This window comes from Crocodylus porosus, unplaced genomic scaffold, assembly GCF_001723895.1.
Source record: "Crocodylus porosus isolate Cpor-Errol unplaced genomic scaffold, CroPor_comp1, whole genome shotgun sequence".
NCBI classification, from domain to species: Eukaryota; Metazoa; Chordata; order Crocodylia; family Crocodylidae; genus Crocodylus; species Crocodylus porosus.
In genome coordinates this window covers 47,567,650-47,585,660 of record NW_017728951.1, presented here as the reverse complement: position 1 = coordinate 47,585,660, position 18,011 = coordinate 47,567,650, and the positions used below count along the sequence as shown (strand labels likewise).

The following is an 18,011-nucleotide window of genomic DNA, read 5'->3' as shown; positions in this document are numbered from 1 at the left end:
GGGAGTCTTGATCTGCCCCCTTCAGCCCCTTCCCCCGCCTCCCCTTCCACCACACCAGATTTAGCAGCTGGAGGAGCAACTCTCCATGTTGCTGGGCTGTACTCCTCACTACCTGTGCTGCACTGCAGCTACACACATGCATAGGCCATTTATTGGCCAAATTATCAGCCTGATATGGCTGATTTCCAATATACAGTAAATGTATATGTAGTAAATTTTCTTTATAATCAGTACTGATCAGCTATTGGACCAATGTATCAGTGCATCTTTACTCTTCTGTTCTCTGTTAGCACCACTAAAGAAACAAACTGGGACCCAATCAGTGAATAATTCAGCCACTGCCCAACACAGAACCACGACCTGCCAAAAGGCAAAGCTGGAAGTCATACTCACCTTATGCATGCATCAGCCTCACTTTTCACAGAGACTGGTCTGTGGTGATTACAACATGGCAACCATACCTACTCAGGATGGTGTCCTATCCACTTCCAGTCAGGACTGCATATATAGTTTGATGAGCCTTCGACAGCATTAGTTATGGGTGATGAGTCTTTTAGCTTAGACGAGAGAAGCTCACACTATCAGGACAATTCCTGTTGCTAACAACCGATAGTGTAATATGCACTGGCCACCTCAATAGAACACTCCATTCTAGACAATAGCCAGGTACAAACATTACACGTTTACCTGTAGAAGTGATCAGAAACTGATCTATACCCATAACAGAAGTTTGGCACATATGGACTGGTTTTTAAAATGGTGGAACCTGGTCTAAGATTTGTGCTCTCCTTGCTCCCCCCCAAAGGGTGAACATGTTGTTCTGTTTGTTACCAATCCATACTATGCTGCTTACAGAAAACTGCAATACTTAGATTGAATCTGCCTTAGGCTTTTTGAATGTCTGTGCCTAGCCAATATGAAAACTGAGCAAGAGTAGGCATAGCTGACAGATACTTCCATCTGCCCTCAAATACATCATAAGCCTGTTTACATAAAGGTTTTTCTCTCTCCCCCCCCCTTACACACTTCTCTAGGAGTTAAACTGATCAATTGTAATCCTTCTGTTACATCAAATGGACCCTGGAAAGGAAGCATCTACTTGTTGCTGTTGGAAATGTCCTTCTACGTTTTTCCCCAAAGGGATTTTGTATTGCAGTCTAATACTGTTCTCTAAATGGGCAAGTGCCAATTTCCACTCTGTTAAGACTGGTAAATTTTGTTTGTAATGCTTGGTTGGTGAAAAGAAAATAACAGGCTTGTTCATGGAAAGCCCAAGGTTGGAAGTACAAAACAGTGAACCAGGAAGTTGCTTACAGTAAAGCTGGATCCGTCATTCTGGTTTTAGATTATACCTCTTCAAAACCATAAAGCTGCCTCTACAGGGAGAGATCCATCATTCAAACAATAGCCTGAAATAAAACCACAATCTGATGACTGTCATAGCCCCTCTGACACCAGTGCCTACCATCTCCCAATGTTTACACACTAATCAGTTTAGTCTTCCCACTTGGCTGCATGTGAGGCAGCTGTTTCTAATGGCTTGCATTTTCTTAAAGCCTCATAGAGCAGACAGCCAGGGCTCTACAATTTCCTCTGCTCTTCCAGCTCAGACTGCCCCAGAGGAGGAACAAAACAACAAGAAAGAGGGAAAGAAAAAAAACATTCATTTTCATGCTTCCTGAATCATGGAAAATCTGAACTCATTTCTACTTAATGCTCGGTTCTTTCTGTGCTTGTTAAATAAAAGCCTTCCTACAAACCTGACAGTTATCAGTTACTAAAGTTAAAATTCAATTGCCTGTCTCCTCGCAAATAAAAAAAGTTTTTATTTTTCAAATTAAGCCAAATGCTTGGAGCCTTTCTCTTTAACATACTGAATTTTAGAAAGGTCTTGCCATCAGTTGAAATAGATATTCTAGAAGTATATATATCACTCTTGTTTTATTTGTAATTTTGTTTTATAAATAAATTATATAAATAGGCTTCTTTGATTGCTCAGAGCATCCAGCATTAAGTACTGGGGCATAGCTTTAGGCATAATTGTACTACTGAATTCATCAGCTGCTTAATTATCATTCATTTTGCATCTATTTCTCCTAATTAAAGAGAGAAACACCCCCAACAACTTTTACATAAATACTATATTTGTTCTCTATAAAGATCTAAGGCTAATTTATCAGTGATTAACTGATTATTTAATTTTATAGCTGTCATTCTTCAGAGGCCAGTACCCCACAGCCGCTGACAAAAGGAAACCAGAAAGAAGAACTTAAAGTGCTTTATCTTTCACTTGCTCTTAGTCATGTGGGTTTGCTGTGTCATTTCTGACTTCAGATGGTAAGTGTAACTGCCACCACAAAGGATGAAACTTAAGGGCTGTTCCAGAACTAACAGCATGAACCACTACAACTTGAGCTAATGGAAGCTTGGTTCAAGTAGAAAGACTTGCATAGGTTTCTCTGGGTCATGGATCAAGCCTTATGTGTGCTAAGTATAGGAACAGACATCTATCCACAATGGATCAGGAAGAAGGTATGACACTTAGCATAAGCTCTTTGGGGTAGGGCTCTTCCTTTGTCTTCTGTAAAGGGGTTGTACACTTGAGATACTGTACACACAAATACAAAGAACAGCAGCCATCCCATTTTAAAGCTCAGGTCTCGTCTGGCCATCCCAGGGAACTGAAGTTCCAGCCAGCTTCTCAAGATTTGGATGGGGTCCAGCAGCACCTCTCCCCAGTTCAGTAGTCCCCTGCCTGCCGGCTCAGCTTACTTTCTCAGCTGCAGCACAGCCGCTCCAGCCCTGCCTGCCTTCCTGATGGCTGGATCTCAGCTGTACTCAGTGGGAGGTAGTCTGAGTCAGGGAAGCAGCTGCTGGCACTTGCAGCATGGTAAGAATGGCTGCAAAGTCTGCTCCCTCCATGCTAGCGCAGAGGTCATTCCCAATAAAGGGAGGAGAATGTCAGAAAGAAAGGGAGCAACAGCACAAAGGTGGTGGGTAGAGGGGTAAGAGTCCTGGGAGGGTTTAAATGGATAAGCTAACAAGACAATTCTGCTGCATAACTTGGGGATCTAGAGATGTATTAAGGACAGGTTATTTTCTCTAACCCTGCTCAGAAAAAAATAATTTGGAACTTACCACCATCACCTCTAGTCAGTACCTCAGCCAACCTAGAGAACTGTCTCTTTCAAAAACAGCTGTCAGGGTTTAAAACCAAAACTTACCTCTGCTGGGAATCAGCTGGTCCCTCCACCCCCTTGACCTTCCTCCCAGCCCTGCCTGCCCCTTACCCCCCAGAGTGGAGGGAAAAATGAGAACTGCATGCCTCAGGTAAAAAACCAATCCCCTTGCCTGTACATGAGCCACACAAGGAAAAGAACCCACACTCTGCCAGGCTCCGTCAAACACAGTGCCTTAAGATGAACTAAAGCAGGGGTGAACAACCCCATAGCATGTATGCCATAAGTGGCACAGGCAGCTGCTAAGTGGTACACAAGCCACAGGCACTCAATAAAAGGAGGTGCCAGAACGGAGGCAGGACTGCAGTTGCTGACCACTGCCACATGCACTAAATACAGACAGTCAAGACAAGACGATTCTGAATTGATTCAGTGTTTGCACGTTAGTCTAAACTGCAGAAATTGAACAAATAAGCAAATGAACACACATTCACTTTTGATTCAGGAAATGCAGCCATATGCCTGCAGAGGCTAAAGCCAGAAGACAGGGGTGCTAGAGCATGTATGCCAGTCACTGCCAAAGGGAAGAGAGCCCTGCAAGACTCCCACCCCCACTGGAATTGAGGGTCATGGCCAGGACCCAGCCCATGCTGTGCCAGAGGGGGGCCAGTGGACAGTAGTGGCATTGAACTCATAAAAGCTTGAACAAGAATATTCCTTCTTCTGAAAAGCTGTAAACTGAAGGACTATAAATGCAGCCTGGGCTATGTGTTTGCTTTCTCTTCCTGCTGTCCCCGAGGTCTCTGGAATTTGCAGTCCACAATCACAGCAGGAGGACTTTCAGGGGTGCTCATCATTTCCTCTTCCTGCTTCTAGGTGCCTCTGGGATTTGTAGTCCATAATCGCAGCCAGCACTAAGTTTTAGTAGGGCAGGGCAATTCTGTACCCGGGGTGGGGGAGGGGGAAGGTGAATTTAACCCCACCTCCCTGGCCCTAGATTCCAGCTGATGTTTGCCTCAGGAAGGTGGGGGGAGGCAGGGAGAGGGGCAGTGAGCCAGCCCTCACTGCTCCAGCTAGGGAGCAGAGGAGTGAGGCCAACCCTGCTCTCTGAAGCACAACTCATCCCAGGGCTGAAAAGTGTGTTGGGATGCTGTGGGGGCTGTGATTTAACTTAAACAAGGAAGGGGTCTGGGACAGAAGTTCCATAAAATGGTTTGATCTAAATCAGTTAAGTCTGATACTACATTCAACCAGGTTTATCTTAAGCCAGTTTCAGTCATTTTGAAACTGGTTCATGTGCACTGAACTTTTGTTCTGTTACAGGTTTAAATCAGTTTCTGATCACTTAAGCTGGTTTATGTGTAACTTCTGTCCCTAGCCATGGGGCAGAGAGGGGCAGGAGACTGCTAAGAGAGGAGATGTCAGGGGTCACTGATCCAGGTTAATACTTCCAGGGCCCTGTAGCCATCATCGAATAAAGGGTTTGAGATCCTTGCTCACCATATAAAACCACACTGGTTGCAAGGCCAAGGCAGGGGTAACCTGGCTCTTAGCATTAACACCTCCTCTTTCAGCAGTGTCCTACCCAGCTTCATGGCCAGAGGCTCCAGAGCCCCTGCCATTGTTCTGGGCTTCAGAGTACAAATCCTATTTGAAGGGAGGCAGGGATCCAATGGCACTTGGAAATGGGGTGGGGACTAATTAGCAGCATGACACCCAAAAAGGTTAGACACCACTGAATTAAAGGGTATTTAAAGTAGGGAACCAAAGTAGTTAATTCTATGGGCTACATGAAGGTTCACAGAATACCTAGAAACAGGGGAATGGACGAAGTAGATTTGCTGTATTTTGGAGGAGTGAGGGTTGGTTTTTTTGTTTTGTTTCAATCAAACAACATATTATTGGTCAGTTATAAAAAAAAAAAAAAAAGATTATAGCCAGCACTTCACCTGGTACAACCTAGCAAAGATCCATTGACCTTACTTTATATCCAGTGACAATCTGGCCCTTAGTTTAGAGATGAACAATTCAACAAAGAGCTCAAGCATGAACGAACAAGTGTGAACCCCACCAGAATCAGGGTAATTATTATTATATATTTAGAAAGGTGATTTATTATACCTACACATTTAATGTTACTGTTTAAATTGCTTCAGTCTAATAGCGAATGAAACCACTAGCTCATTTATATTTACCACATTAATTTATGTGAGCCCTAAAAAGCCTGATCTTGCAATTTTGAATTTTGAATTTGATTAAAATATGGAATAAAGCAAAAGGCCCTTTAAAAAAAGTATATATATATGATCGACAGAAAGTGTTTTTGTAGTCCTTTAAATAATCACTGTTAACTGCCTGGAAAGTTTAACACCCTGAAATTATACATTTATTTAATACAGTATTAAAATAAATTCCAACCACAAGAATTTCAACGAGTCAAATTTAGTGTTTTACCAATACTTAAAAGTGAGATGCAGCTGGAATTGTTCATAAAAACCTTTGGATGGCTTTGTACTCTGCCTACAGAATGCGTAGAAATATTATCTGATTATAGCTTTTAGAACTAAAAAAAAGTTTTCCAAATCCTAAAATAGAAGTTGCCAAAAAACCAAAAAAAATATTTTATATAGAAACAAGGACTAAAATCTTACCCACTCAAAATACATTTCCTACAGTTCTCATCAATTTATTAAATTTGCTCCTCAGAAATTATTCTAGAAAGATTAGTACATTTTTATTGGCTTTTCCTCTCTATCAAATGAAAAATAACAATGGGCTCTTTATTTTACATTTTGTGGTTTTTAAGCGTCATTACTTTTATATATGGTGAACAAGATGTACACTCAAGTGTTCATACTGCCATGCCGATAGCCACATGCAACAATGACATACAGAGAAAAAAGTTTCCGCACATGGATCAAGATGTGGGCCAGTGGAGCTAGAATACTATTGGCTCAATGCAAGTACTCTTGAAGAGGATGGGTTTGCAGTTAATACACTGGCCTAAGATTCAGTGATATGGGGTCATCTTTCAGCTCTGCCACAGAACTCTATTATAACCTGGGGCAAGATTTTGTACAGCAGTTCTACATTTACAAACTGTGGGTAAACAATATTATACTCATGTATTTAGATTTCTTTCATGTATTTAGATTTTAGACTCTTTGGTCATATTTTTCTGTATATAATACACATTTTTTTTTCAATCAGATGCTGGAAATTGGAGTACACATTATATACAACGAAATAAGAGCAGTTTCTTCCACCTACCGTGCAAAGCAAAAGTAAAGTCTGCCCAGAACCAAGGAAGAAGAAGAACAATGAGTAGGTTTGGCGCCTCAGTCGCTGCTATTCAGTAACTTTACTACAAGGAGAGATTTTTTTATTCTTTGGGCTGTCTTGCAAAAACCAAGGTGTGTACCTTATGCTGAGGTGTGTTGTATGCAAAAAATGCAGCATTTGTACTACTTCATTTGTAATAGGGCCCAGTCAGTAAAATATAAACAACAGGAAACGCAAATCTGCTCTCCTTAAGCTATCCAGCAGGGTGACTAAGCATACCTTCTTGATCAGTTAAAATGTTTATTTCCAACAAGAAATACATAAAGGCATTAAATTAAGTATGTTTTACTTATCTAGCATCCAGGTAGAGTCACATAATTTACATTAAAATATGATGTATGTGTCACTTTATTCCATGAAAGGCAAATGAAACAAACATTTTGGATACATTTTTTTTTGCTTTATATTGGTTTTTGGTTTGGTTGCTTGTTTGCAGATGTTACCACATTATGTTAATCGATACTTTACAAATAACTGACAGTGACAGTAGATATAACATTTATTACTGGATTCAAAGTCATTATATAAAGCTTATACAGTGATTACAATGTGAGAGATCTGACTATCTATGTAGTTGATTAGAAGCAATAATATTCTTGAGTATGTTATCAGACTGTTCCTTAATGGAGAGAGTTCATATTTAATAGTATTGCATAATTAGAAATGGAATAATAGTATTGTTAAAAATTATGGATAGTGAATAGAACAATTTTTGTCTCAAGAATTTTTGCAATAATATTTTATGTGTCGTGGAATATTTTAAACACAAAAGTGTTATTAATATTGCCATGTTAAAAATGTAATATTTTTTCAAGAGCCAGGTGAAACCAGAAAGTCGTGAACAGAATAAAATACAGTCAATATTGAGCTGTGTCTTTTTTCTGGACACCTATTCAGATCACTGAAACTCACTTGCCTGTAATTTCTTCTTCCTTTCCAATCATTAAGCCATTTTCTTAAAACCCACTTCTTTTGCTTTCAAGTACTAATCTGTTCTCAGTCAGTTTCCCCCTAACCTTTTATTGTTTTTATATGAAACCACAGCAAAACTCTGACCAACTTCTATAAAGGTGCACCTTCCACTCTTCACATTACATGCAAGCTGAAAAGCTGTATATGGAATTTGTATTTTTTTTCCAAAAGTGGTAACAAGCTCCCCCAAAAACTTCATACCACCTGACATTTAACCATATGCATTGTCAAAACCACTTTCTCTTCCTCTGACTTTTCCTTTTTTCAGTCCGTTAGTTACTGTGGAACAGTCAAGTATTTTTGACACTGTTTAACAACATCCCCATGTGTAGCACAAGCTCAGATTTTATAACCAGTTTAATTTTATGCTATTGTTTGTAAAAGAAATAAACCATCACAAATGCTTACACCCCAAAGGCTGCATGAAGAAAGCTTGGGTATTTCAACCTCTTTATATTCAATGGGAAGGCAACAGACAACAAAATATTAGGAAAGACAACAGTTATCATACATGACTGCTTGCAGACGTGAAAAAACAAAACAAAAAAACAAACATGCTTTACCCAAAGAAGCAGCACATTACTTTAACCCGGTTCTGCAGCATCTGTAATGATATGGTGCTTCAATGAGGCTTTGTGGCATTTTTAGCATAAGCTGATTCAATCAGTTATTAGATAAAAGTGCCAAAAAAGCCGCACTAAAGTGCTTGATCTTTACAGATGTTGGGCAAGCCAGGTTGAATTAACATGCTGCTGCTTCTGGGCATGTGCAGGGCTCAACACATGAATGCGCTCTATTTAATTAAAAGTGCTGGGTTTTTTTAATGTCTACAAGGACCATGTTCCTTATTTAAATATACGGAAAACTACAAAGTTATTTAACATCATTTAGATCCAGTGTGTGAAAGACATTGTATTTCTCTTTATTCCCTCTTCAAAGCATCACTCTTTTTTAAATCTTTTTATATTTAAATTGAGTTCACTTTCAGATATATAGCCCAAATCCACAACCCTCTCCCCACAACACAAACACTCCACATGCATTTGGCCCTTTATTGCTGGTTAATGTCTTTCACATACAAGAGTAGGCCTGGGAAGAATAATTACCAATCTAGTACCTGGCTGCATGTGAACACTTCCAGTGATGGAGTTTGACTGCCAAATCTAATTTGTGAAGAGCACGATTTGTAGCAGATGGATAGAAACGGTCCCTGCATGGGGTTGCCTTTCATTCTGCCCACTGGCCACAGCAAGAAACCGTTCACTGTCTCTTCAAGGCTAATGATACAGAGCATTCTGCACAAGGCTGAAACAGCCCTCATCCAGATATTCCAGCATTAGTCTTCTCTTGCAAAGCAAGCATTGCATATTGCAACAGACAGACATGTAGCACTTGAGAATTTAAAGAGACTTTGGCTGTTCTGCAGAAAGGGAGTGAAATAGAGCTCATAAAGGAGCAACGCTTCCTGCAGTACTTTATAGGGGGGAATCCACACATCTTCAGGAAGCATTAGGACCCAGACAATGCTTTGCCTTTTCTCATCTTCACTACCATGTGGCCTTGAGGGAAAAATGCAGAGAGGAGCCAGGCAGACTATCCAGCTGATAGAAGCAGCTTCAGAGACAGCCAAAACAAGGACCTGTAAACACTTAGAGAATTTTCTATCATTCTCTCGGCTGTACGCTGACTGGCTGCTCGCTCTAACTGGCCCCTTCTCCCCTTGTATTGCCTCAACTGTACTCCACACTTGTCTCTTTAAACTGTTCTGCCCTGTTCTGGCCTCTACTAGTGATTGCACCAGTAAGGGGTGATCTTCCCCAACCAGGGTCCAGGTGACAGTTTGAATCTCTTGCTGTGGTGCACATCCATGTGAAAGTGGGCACAGACAAAAGGAAATTTCTTAGCTTGAAAAGGGAGTAGTCACCAAACACAGCCTCTCTCATCCTCTTCCCCTTCACTTTCCTTACGTTTAGTTTACTTCTATCCAGTGCTGGGACATTAACATGGTATTTCCTGTATGCACCGGAGCCCTCTGGGATTTCTGCTCTCCTTGCCGTCTACATCTGAGGCCGCATCCAGAAAAGTAAGCATGTGCATGTTGCAGGATCTCAAAGTAGTTTGAGATGCTGCAAGGGGCACACTAGGAAAGAAAAAATGTGAACTCTAAAATTGATACTGGGAAATCTCAGTACCAAAAAATAACCCAGGAAAAAAGCAGCACAAGGCACACTCCTGGAGCGTGCCCTGAAGTGACCAGAGGTTGGGTCCTCCAAAGAGATGCTTTAGCATACAGCCAGAGCATCCCTATGGCTGCTGCATGTCCCTGCTGCACCTGCACACTGCCTCAGTGTGCTGGGGCAAATAGGAGTGGGGCAAGGCTGCAGCAGTGGATCAGACTCAGGCATTGTCCCAGGTAAGTAGGGGACGGGGGGACTCTAGGCGTGGGGGGTAACTGTGCAGGTGGGGAGGAGGCTGTGTGGGTAAGGAGAGGAGACTGCTCTGGGGGGGGGGTCCCCAAACCTCCCCCCCCATGATGCACAGCCCCACCCCCACAGCAGCCATCAGGGCATTCATGCCCACTCCCTGGAAGAAACCCCACTTCAGACTAGTGGCTGCATGTCACCAGCTCAGCCCATGTGCCCTCAGGCAGAACTGGGCTGGCTCCAGCTGTCACCTGGGGCTTCTGGTTGTGCAGGCAGAAGCCGCGGACCCTCAGGCTAGACCAGGTCCTGCCTCCATGTGCCTTGCATCCCATCGGGCCAGGCCAGCTCCAAGCATGCAGGACTTGGCCCAGCCTCAGGGTCCACTGCTTCTGCCCTCACAGCTGGAAACCCTGGGTGACAGCAGGAGCTAGTTTGGTTCTGCCTGAGGGTACGTGGACTGAGCTGACACCATGTGCAGCCGCCTTTCTGAAGCAGCACTGCACCACTGGGGGACTTTGGCAGGAGCCGGCATGAGTGCCCCAATTGGCCACCACTGCTGCTACTGCTGGGGGTTGGGGGAGGAGGGCTGTGTGCCATGCAGTGGGGAGTGGACGGGGGACCCACCCCTCCCACCCAGTCCCTCCACACCCAAAAACAAGCCACCAAGAAACCCCACACCACCCATACAAATATCACACCCTGTGTGCCCAGCCACCAGATAAGACGTGCTGGTGGGAGCTGTGGCCGCAGGGGAAATTGCCACACTGCAGCCCTGCCTAACAGCCACACCAGTGCAGGGACATGCACCCCTGGCTTGGAGGGAGCTCTTTGTCCCAGGAACCACTTGGGAGAGGGGTGATGGGTTGAGAGGGGAGGAGGGGGGGAGAGAGAGAGATGCGGGTTTGGGGGTGAGAGAGAGCTCTGGGTAGTTTTCAAACAGGGGATACCAGGATCCCTGCGGGTGAGGCAATTGGCAGGACCTGAGCAGAGGAGCCTGCCTCCTGGCCATTTGGGGCAGAGGGGCAGACAAGGTGGCTGACCTCCTGGCCATTTGGGGCCAGGCAGATACACTTCACCTGTTCGAAGTGGGTCACCACAAGGAGCACATCTGGGCAATAGCTGCCCAGATGGCAAAGCAGGGACACCAGAAGACATTACAGCACTGCTGCCTGAAGGCCAACTATAGACAAGGTCCACTGGAAGCTGGCCCAGAAGTGCAGGAGGCTCTGCTGCAGTGCCCATACCACAGCCTAGGTGGCCAGGGGGCCGCATGCTGTCACAGGTGGCAGCAGGCCACAGCCAGGCAGCGGCCCCACTGCCAGACTGCTGCAGTGGGTAGAGTGCAGGGGACACACTACGTTAGGGCTGGCACAGCAGTCCAGGTGGCACAAGGGGCTAGTATCCCCAGATACCACCTGGTTAGGCCTCAGAAGCTCATGAGGCAAAACAGCCCTGAGCTGCTAGCCAGGGAAGCTTTTTATACTGCTGGAGCCAGCACAGGTGCTAACCCCAGGCTCTAGCTCCTCCTGGCTGCAGATCCAGGAGTTTGCCCCAAGTGGCACAATTTACCCTACACCAAAGTGCATGTTTGGGCACATGTACGGAGGCACAAATCCCCAGCACAAATTTGTGCTGCTGCTATTTGAGCTTCTCCAAGTGCATGTGCTTGTATGTAAGGATGTGCCTTGAAGTGTTCCATGAACACAGGTAGAGAACATGGAGAAAAACATCCACAGATCAGTTTTGCTATAAAACTATCTGCTTGGTGAGGTCAAAACTCACCATTTCACAGATTTAGACTATAAGGGAACCATTTCATTAGCACACTGAACAGCTTCATTCTGAAGTACTCCTAGCAAGAAGAGGCCCAAGTTTTATTTATACTTTGTGTTATTATCCAACCTATCTTTCCTTTTCATTATTTTATTAATAAGGATTGATATTCCTAACAGTAAGCTTGCTGAGCTCTATCAGTTGATTTTGAAGTTATATTAGCTCATAGGAAGCACAGTGTACTTACAGATACTTAAACAAAAAGGACTACCTTTTCAAATGGTGATATGCTAATAGTACTACAATTAATACTTTAACTTCAAGGACCATAGTAGTATCATGAACAATTAGATACTGCAGGTCTTGGTGCAGATGAAATATTGTCTGCAATTAGGACTTCAAGTTGTAGCAATACACTGTGAAAATGGTATTTAGAATGGTAAGTAGCAGGTTTCTCTACTAAAGTGTAAGAATGGGACTTTTCAGATGGTTGTTGTCCTTGGTGTGAATAAAAATCAGAGTAGAAGGTAAAACTGTATGTGGATAATTGATAGTAGGCACTAAGCAATAGCCAGCAGCAGCATACAGTTACTATCAGAATCTACATAGCAGTCCCATAGCTCCTGTACTAATATACTGGATTGTTTGGAGAAAGAAAGTTGAGTGGGGGTGATAGCAAAGGTAGGAAATTTGTCAAAATCATATTTACAATCAAGCTGAATATGCTTACAGTTTATATACAAGGTTATTTGCATTAGGGTGGGGGGAAAAAAAGGAGGATGCTTCCTGCTTCAAAAAAGAGAATGTAAACCAAAAGAAGCATGAATGAGTGACAATTAATATACATGATATGCTGTTATCAAAAGAAACTTTCCTTCCCCAGTATCATTTTTACGTTTCCTTCCGCCTGTGTTTGCCAAAAAAACAGTTCTCACCAGTGGGCATGCGAGTGGAGAAGTCAGCCTCATGTGCAAATTATTCTGACTCTGAGTTTACAAAATATAAACAAGCAAGGTCAGACTGTGAGAGCAAGTGCAGGAAGGCCTGTCTTCTGATTACTCCAGCCACAGAGAATTTGGTTCTCTTTGGTAGAAAGGTTCAGGTCTGATGGAATTCATGCCCCGGTTGACAGGGCATTGCTGACCTCAGCTATAGTATTTTTTCAGTCACAGGGTGTTTGTCTTGCTCTCTGTTCTTGAGAGCTCACATTCCCTCGTGGGTTCCATTTTATTTTTATCAGGAGCCCCGGCTTGTTTTAGCCAGAGCCTAGGTTTCAGTGCAAAAGATTGAGGGAGGGGAAGCAAGAAAGGGAGGTTGTGGTTAGTCCTGGTTTCTCCAAGCAGCCACAAAATGAGTCTCTCCACATTTGTTCCAGTGCTATTCATCAACTGTTTTTCAGGCCTGTGAAAAATCAATGAGATTTGTGCTGCAAACTGATCATTATGACAGGAAAAACTCTGCAACAAAATTGATTTGTTTAAATATAATAACACAATTTAACAGTGAGTTGGAAGAGGAAGCCTCAAGATCTCAGACCAATGTGCAATAAGCCTCCTTGCTATGCTACCTAAAGGGATTTAAATATCTGCCTTCCACTCCCTCCCCCCTACACTCCTTCTTCTGACCAGATTAAAAAATCTTCATTCCAGTTGAACATGATGCAAAAAAAGAACAAGCTGGCAGCAGAAGCATGAAATGCACCTGGCTAGGTAAACAAATGAAACCAAATTTGTGTATTTTATATATTGGACACAGCAGCCAAGATGTAAGATTTGCCTGTTTCCCCATTCTATGGATTCGTGTTGCCTCTTTATTTATAGGTACTTGTTTTTTTTTAATGTTCAGAGCATAGGTCTAGTAACCTTGCCACGAAATCACAGTCATCACGTATGTGTCAGATTTTCTCATGACAGCAGGGAGAAAGAATTAAAACAGAGCAAAACAGAAATTTGTTTTCAGGTCAATTCACAGCTCTCAGACCAAGTATGCAGCTCTTCCCAAAAGTAAACTCAATCTTAGACTCTCCAGTGTCTTGGATGGTGTTGTCCACTTTCCAGATTAATAGAAAGAGCACTGGTTTAGGAATAAGGAGATATGTTCTCTATTTGTGGTTTCTTCTACCTCCCTGGATGACCTCCCCCATACTTTCTCTCATCTATCCAGATTATAAACCTTTCGCATCATTAGCTCCCACTCTAAGATGGTGTCTCTAGGCACTACTTGAAAATAATTAATAAAGTCATAAACAATTCTACAATGGGGAACATTGGAAATATTGCTTATAGCTATTTGGTGAAGGAAGCATAAGTTATCATCAAGGTCATCAGCAAGAAAATACATTTATTTTCGTCTTTCTCTGACATGAAGGAAAACACAGATAGTTCTTATTAATACCACATATGTACTTTTACTGACTCATTAATGCTTTTATAAAGAAATTAAAGTTTTGCATACAATTCAAAATGTTATACATTTAAGGCACTTGCATTCTATTATGCATAATGATGTATACCTATTAGATTCAAATATTAAAGCAAACTATAGGTCCATGATTGGACATAGATACAACTTCCACGTAGCAGGAACTTAACTTGATATGGAGAAGCCAAGTAGATGTCTTAAGTACACATGCAAAAAACCACAGGCATAGAAACTGGCAAAAACTGAGGTGGAACTTGAAAAAAAAAAAATCAGACTTCCCCAAAATGCTAATTGTGAAAAGGCATCAAGCTCTCTTATTAAGCTTGCTGGCTGCTTTTATATCATAGCCTACAACCATAACCTTAGCTTAGGGCAGTTTCAAAATGGTTTCTCTACCATTCAAAATGAAATCTACCAATAGTTCTCATAGTTCATTAATTCTGTCAGAATCAGCTCCACACTCGCATCCACCAAGGTTAATTTCAGTTTGCATCAGGTTGTGGGGGGACACATCATTATCACTGCTGACCATTTGCAGTGGAGTATTTTGACAGTCCCAACCTGCTTAATTACCCTACCTGAAAGCATTCTAATTTCAGTGTCAGTTTGAGGTTCCTGCTGGAAAACTAGATAAATAATAAAAAGATATTCTTGCATTTGTCATGTAGTCATTATAGTTAAATAGGCATCTCATTCAGATTCATAAAACAAAATCTCACCTTCTTGAGTGTCTTGATAGTACCTTCAGTACTTCACTATCAGTTATTTCTACATCTACATTCATATCATCACAATGGAATTAAGGTTTTTAGCTAGAGATAAACCAGTCTGCAGAGGTGTGAAATAGAAGAGACATTACCAGGATGGCCAACAGACAGCAGAATTGCAAAGGAAAGGATAGTTTGACTAGTGGACCATCAAGATAATTGAAAAGGGGAGGTTTGTTAACACCTGTGAAGTAGAAAGAATTTAGTAGGAACTGGGTAGATTATAAAGAGACATAAAATTAACTAGCTCCATCAGTGCTGCAGAAATGCTGCCCCTCCCAGGCAGTGGGTTTTAAAATTTGCATGGGCCAAGAATCAAAGGGGAATGCAACTGTATCACTGAATTCCCCCAACTCCTACACATACCACACACCTTTTCCTTCAGTCTATGAAACATTTCCCACAATGTTAAGAAAGCCTTTGTTGACCCAAGTGCCAAATGACTTTGCAAATCTGGTATTCAGTCATGACATGGTAATGCCACCAGCACAGAGAGATCAAAGTTCCTAAAACTGAAGCTTGGAGAATCCTCCTTAGAACCACATATGATTTCTCTTATAGTTCCTAAAATACACCTGGTAATGACCAGCAGATATTTGTATATCTGAAACCAGCATAGATCCATCTTATAGTCGGTGCACTCCTTAGTGAATTGTGGCAAACACACTGTAGTCCAAAAGTAGGGGGAGAGGGGAATCCCATAGGCTAGGAACAGAAATTACAGTAAACCAGTATAAGTAATCAGAAACCAGTTCAAATCTGTAACACAACAGAAGTTCAGTGCATGTAAATTGCTTTCAAATGTCCAAAACTAGTTTAAGATAAACCTGGATGGATGCAGTATCAGATGCAACTGAGTTAGGTTAAATTGGTTTATTGAACTTCTGTCCCAGAGCCCCTCCAGATTCAAGTTAACTCAGTCTCCCAGCATCCCAAGATACTTTGAACCTTCCCCACAAATCCCTGTTCACAGGGTGGGCAGGCTGGCCTTAGCCCAAGCTTTCTGCTCCAGCTGAGCAGGAAGGCGTGTTCAGCACCCCTTGGCTTCTGGCCTGGGCCACTGTAGTCTTGGGGCTGCATTTCCAGAATCAAAAGCGAATGTCTGTTCACTTGCTTATTGGTTCAATCTACGCAGCTTAGATTAACCTGCAAAGATTGAATCGATTCAGCCTCAGGCTTTTTGACTGTCTTAACTTAGCCATAGGAGTTAACATTTCACAGTTTAATAGAGGAAATACTTTAAAAGTGGTTAGATACTCTTTATTGTTTACTGACTGCAGAAAAGATCTACCCACTGCATGCAGTGGAGAGGGGAATGCAAACAAACAAACAAAACAGAAAACATACAACCCCCACTAAATGTATAACATTTAATGCCAAATCGAAGGGCCACGTGCCTCAGAAGTTTCTGTTGCTGAGCAAGAGTATACAGCCAGTAGTGGAAAGTGACAAAATACTTTGTTAAACCAGTCTGCAGGGCTACTAGAATACCTTTCTTTAAAAGCATACATCTTCATTTTTTTAAGATACCATTCAGCTCATCTCTCCATCCATTTAGTTTAGCTGACCATCTAGTGTGTTAGGTGTAGAGTTCTCATTGAAAGAAAATGAAAGTTAAGCACACAAAATTCCCTATCTGTATTTCTGAAAAACCTTCTACAACCTTATTAGGAAAGAGCACAACCATGTTTATTATCCTGCCAGGTATCTTTTTAACAGGCAAAATATTTTCTGGAAATCTCAGTAATTGTAACTGCATATTTATATTCACAATAGGACAAGAGTAGGTAAAAAAGTTATTCATCATGTTATTTTCCTCAAGTAGATGAAAACCAGCAGTATGCTAGAGCACACATACTGATCACAACAGCAAACGTTCCTTTCTTTGAATGTTCCTGCAGCTATGGCCCATCTATTTGTTTTATTTGGCCTTTTGAACATCTGCATAACTTGCATTCTTCAGATGCTAAGTTACTGTTTTCCTTCTACACAGGAAAAAAGTGCAACCCTGGAGTTTACCTGACTTTGAGATCACTAATACCCGACTAAAATCTGACAGCCCAATTAACTCTAGAATATGCTTTAGAACCATCTTCTCTATAAAAAACAAAACAAAACAAACTATGCATTGCTTTTCATAACATGAAAGAACATCTTTTATGTTATGAAAAGATGTTACTCAAGTAACATCTAATATTTACAAAATTACTAGAAAAAAACAACAATAGCCACATAACTACTTCCAACAAAAATTAATTAAGTTCTTTGGCTTGTATTTTGTGGGATATCAAGCTAGAGGATCACAATAGCCTCTTCAAGGCCTTGCGTCTCTCTATCCACAGATGGAGAAATATTAAAATGGTTCTCTTTAATTTGAAGACTAATAATCATTGGGCACCTATACACATACATTGAGGCTGCTCCAATGCACTGTAATTACAACTCATCAGAGCAGGCTCGATTAATCAATTCTGCTGGAGCATGGTAATTACCATACTCCAGCATGATGTACATCAGCATCCCCGCACTGCAAAATGGTGGCTGGAGTACTTTAACTAAAGCCCCCCAGACTTCCAGGTGTATAAATGCCCATTATTACTCCAGTGCCTTAGATCACTTATGATGTTTGCACACATAAAGACCACAAAAGACTGCAAAAATATGCAATGATTTAACAGATGCTGAACTGAACTTAAAGACTGTATCAAATAAAGGACTCTAGCATGTTTCTTCTCATCCAGCAACCAGTTCATCACCCTGGTTGAATTGCTTTTTCCTTGCAGCTTACATCACCAGTTTGTGTTTCCAGGAACCATTCTTTCTTTCATGTTATGAAAAGGAAAGATTTTCAAGGTAGATTCAGCTATATCAGACATAAAAAAAAAAAAATGTTGACCCAAACTGGAGCTTGGAGAATCCTCCTTAGAACCACATGATTTCTCTTATAGTTCCTAAAATCCACCTGATAATAACCAGGAGATTTTTATGAGTCTGAAACCCGCAATAGTGCTCCACAGAACTCCAGCACAGATGCACTTTACCCAGTCAATACACTCCTTAGTAAACGCATACATTAACATTTTCACAGTCCTATAGGGAAAAATATTTTAAAGTGATTAGAAGCTGTTTCTTTT

At 41.7% G+C, this 18,011-nt stretch overlaps 1 protein-coding gene across 6 annotated transcripts in view; it reads right to left on the bottom strand.

The window, feature by feature from the left end:
* The window catches only part of ZMIZ1 (zinc finger MIZ-type containing 1), a 500,213-nt gene that overhangs the window by 380,913 nt on the left and 101,289 nt on the right, over window positions 1–18,011 (bottom strand). The gene's annotated exons all lie outside the window — the stretch shown is intronic.